The following is a 3,851-nucleotide window of genomic DNA, read 5'->3' as shown; positions in this document are numbered from 1 at the left end:
ACAAAGAAAGGCTACATCCCCCAACAACTGTTCAACTGTGATGAAACAGTATTGTTTTGGAAAAAAATGCCCCAGAGGACTTTCATCACCACAGAGGAGAAGAAGCTGCCAGGCCATAGACCTATGAAGGACCATCTGACCCTTGCATTGTGTGCAGATGCTAGTGGTGACTGTAAAGTAAAGCCACTGCTAGTGGATCATTCCAAAAATCCTTGAGCCTTTAAGACTCACAAGATTTTTATTTTTTTTATTTTTATTTTTTTTTCTTCAGCTCAGAGAGAAGATTAAGTGATCATACCCTGGTCAAAGCCAACACTGAAGCAATGGCAGTAAAAGACTCACAAGATTTTTAAAGAAAAACTGCAGGTTATGTGGTGTGCCAATGCTAGAGCATGGATTACACGGCAGTTTTTTATTGAATGGGTAAATCTCATCTTTGGTTCTGCAGTGAAGAAATATCTTCAAGAAAATAAACTCCCAATGAAAGCATTACTAATCCTTGATAAGGATTCAGCCCACCCACCTGGTCTTGAAGATGACATTTTTGATGAGTTCAAATTTGTGAAAGCCCTTTACTTCCCAACCAACACGACTTCCATCTTGAAACCTATGGATCAGCAGGTCATTTCCAACTTTAAAAAGCTTTACACAAAGCATTTGTTCCGCTGCTGCTTTGAGGTGACTGAGAATATAATTCTAACCCTTCGAGAGTTTTGGAAAGGTCACCACAACATCGCAATATGTTTATGCATTATTGACTTTGGCATGGCAAGAGGTTACAAGGAGAACCTTGAGCTTGGCATGAAAAAAGTTATGGCCTGATGTTGTTGCGACAGGGATTTCGAAGAATTCAAACCAGAGACCGAGACCAAGGTAGAACACTGGAGGAGATTGTGTTCCTCGGAAAGTCGATGGGTCTGGAGGTAGATGAGGGTGATGTAAACGAGCTCATGGAGAAATATGAGGAAGAACTCTCAACTGAGGAGTTGAAGGAGCTACAGATGATGCAACATACAGAGCTTCTGCAAGAGATTAGAAGTGAGGAGGAGGTAGAGTCGGAGGAAGTGATTTCTACAAGTGAAATTAAAGACATGCTGGCAATGTGGGAGAAGCTTTCAAGTTTCATTTCAAGAAACACCCAGAAAAAGTTTCAACTGGTAGTGCTTCAGCACTTTTTTTTTTTTTTTTTTTTTTTACAGAGACAGAGAGAGAGTCAGAGAGAGGGATAGATAGGGACAGATAGGAATGGAGAGAGATGAGAAGCATCTATCATCAGTTTTTTGTTGCGACACCTTAGTTGTTCATTGATTGCTTTCTCGTATGTGCCTTGTCCACGGGCCTTCAGCAGACCGAGTGACCCCTTGCTCGAGCCAGTGGTCTTGTGTCCAAGCTGGTGAGCTTTTGCTCAAACCAGATGAGCCCGTGCTCAAGCTGGTGACCTCGGGATCTCTAACCTGGATTTTCCGCATCCCAGTCCGACGCTCTATCCACTGCGCCACCACCTGGTCAGGCTCTGCATTTTTTAATGACACTTGTTTGTCACATTTCTGTAACATTTTAAAAGGCAGGCAAAAGCAAACCTCTTTGGATAGATTTTTATTCAAAAGTCCTGCAAGTGAAAGTGTCGAAAGTGCAGCCAAAAAGGCAAAAACAGGTGATGATTAAATGAAAAATACGTAATGTTAAGCTTAGGTTAAGTTTCAAGTTAAGAAAGTGCATTTTTTTACAATTAAGTTTTTGTGGTTTCATTTTAAGTAAAGAAAGTGAAGTTTTAGTTTTGTTTAAAGTAAGGAAAATGCAGTTTTAGTTTACATTTAGTGTTAAGAAAGTGCAGTTTTAGTTTATGTGTCTACAGTGCCTGCATCCCTTCCTCCTTCTCTCCTCCTCTGCCATTCACCTCCGTTAGCCACACTCGTCTGTCTCCAAGGTAAGAATACAGTACTAAATAACACTTTTTCTTTTATTTCATATATTTTGTTATGCATTGGTAAAGTATACATGTGTGTCTCTTAATTAAAAACATGTCTTTTTTCATAATTTATGATGGTTTGGGGATGTTTTACAGGGCTGGAATAGATTAAATCTATTTCAGTTATTTCAGTTATTTTAAATGGGAGAAATTTGATATATGAATTGACTGACTTATGAGCTTGGTTACAGAACTAATTAAACTCGTATCTCAAGGTACCACTGTACCTTAGATTCTGTTTACAAGGACAACTGTGCTGGGTAAAGTATTCTTGGTTGGTAGGTTTTTTCTTTTGTTAGCACTTTGGTTATGTCATTCCACTACCTTCTGGTCTGAAAAGTTGCTGCTGAGAAATCCACTAATAGCCCTGTGGGGGTTTCCTTGTGTGTGAGAATCATTTTTTCTTGCTGCTGTAAAATTATCTCTTTGTGTGATGGGTATAGAACATAAGCAACAGTTCAAATGCTATAGAAACATTTACCCCAAACCTATGTACTCTTATTGATAAATGTCACCCTGTTAAATTTCATTTTCTAAATAAAATTTAAAAAAATAAAATTATCTTTTTGTCTTTGATTTTATATAGTTTTATTATAACGTGTTTTGGGAAAAAATTGTTTTAGATTATAATTTTGGTGTGACCTATTAACTTCATGAACTTGGATGTTCAAATCTCAGATTTTATTCTTCAGTCATTATTTCTTTAAATAAACTTTCTGCCCCTTTCTCCCTTTCTTCTCCTTCTGGAACTCCAGTAATATGTAGATTGATTCTGTTAATGGTATCTCATAGTTTATTTTACATAGGCTTTCTTCACTCTTGTTTCTTTGTTCTGACTGGATAATTTCATAAGTACTGTCTTTTACTTCACAGATTCTCTTTCTGCTCAATCTAGTCTGATGTTGAGGTTCTCTATTGTGTTTTTTATTTCAACCTTTTTGTTCTTCAGCTCCAGAATTTGTTTGGTTCCTTTTTATTTCTATCTCTCTGCATTTTACTTTTATATTATTTTTCTGATACCATTAAATTGTCTTTTTGTGTTTGATTGCAGCTTATTGAGCTTTCTTAAACAGCTATTTTGAATTCTTTATCAGGCAAATCAGATCTCTATTTCTTTGGGGTCTGTTATTGAAAAGTATGATATTCTTTTGGTGGTGTCCTGTTTCCTTAACTTTTCATATTTCTTGAATCTGAGATGATTTTGATGTACAACCAAATTTGAGGGCTTCTGTTAGACCTGGTAAGAGGGTCTCCAAAACACTTATCTTCCTTTTCTCCCGAGACTAGTAGAGAAAGAGGCCCTAGCTCAGACTGGCTTTTCACAAAGTGATTTTTTCAACCATTACATCAAAAGGTTGCGCCAAGGCCCCTGGGCAGCACATGGCACTGTGGAGACTGGGTGTTAGGCTTTCCTGGTGAGTGCTAGAATTATTGCTTAAACTATCCATAGCAAATCACCAGATTTTTACCCCACAGCTTTTACAGACCAATACTTTTGTAAGATACAATAAAATTTTATTATAAAAGAAAACTAATATGAATATACAAATACATATTAATTTCCCCCCAAAATTAATATGCAGATTTTAAAACAGACAGAAAAGCTGAAAGAATTGCACAGTGAACCCTCATGTACCTACCGCTTAGGTCCTACCATTGAGATTTTGTTATATTTGTTTTATCACTTATCTATTCATCCCTCCATTCATTCATCAAGTCAAATTAGTTTTTGATACATTCAATGTAAGTTGCAGTCATTAGTACACTTTACCCCTAGGCAGTTCAGTGTGCATATCATTAACTATGTTTCAATACTTATGGTCATTTTTAAGTAAAATTTATATATAGTGAAATGTGCATATCTTAAATGTACCATTCAAAG

The 3,851-nt window shown here is 36.7% G+C and overlaps 1 non-coding gene across 1 annotated transcript; it reads right to left on the bottom strand.

Annotated features, from left to right (window-relative positions):
- Positions 1 to 268: 268 nt before the first annotated feature.
- Positions 269 to 366, bottom strand: LOC136377907 (Z30 small nucleolar RNA). Its single transcript, XR_010746518.1, has one exon. It is a non-coding gene; the product is annotated as a Z30 small nucleolar RNA (small nucleolar RNA).
- Positions 367 to 3,851: the final 3,485 nt, after the last annotated feature.

Source organism: Saccopteryx leptura, chromosome 6, assembly GCF_036850995.1.
Source record: "Saccopteryx leptura isolate mSacLep1 chromosome 6, mSacLep1_pri_phased_curated, whole genome shotgun sequence".
Taxonomy (NCBI): Eukaryota; Metazoa; Chordata; class Mammalia; order Chiroptera; family Emballonuridae; genus Saccopteryx; species Saccopteryx leptura.
Note: the sequence above shows the minus strand (reverse complement) of the source record. Positions and strands in the feature narration are given on the sequence as shown.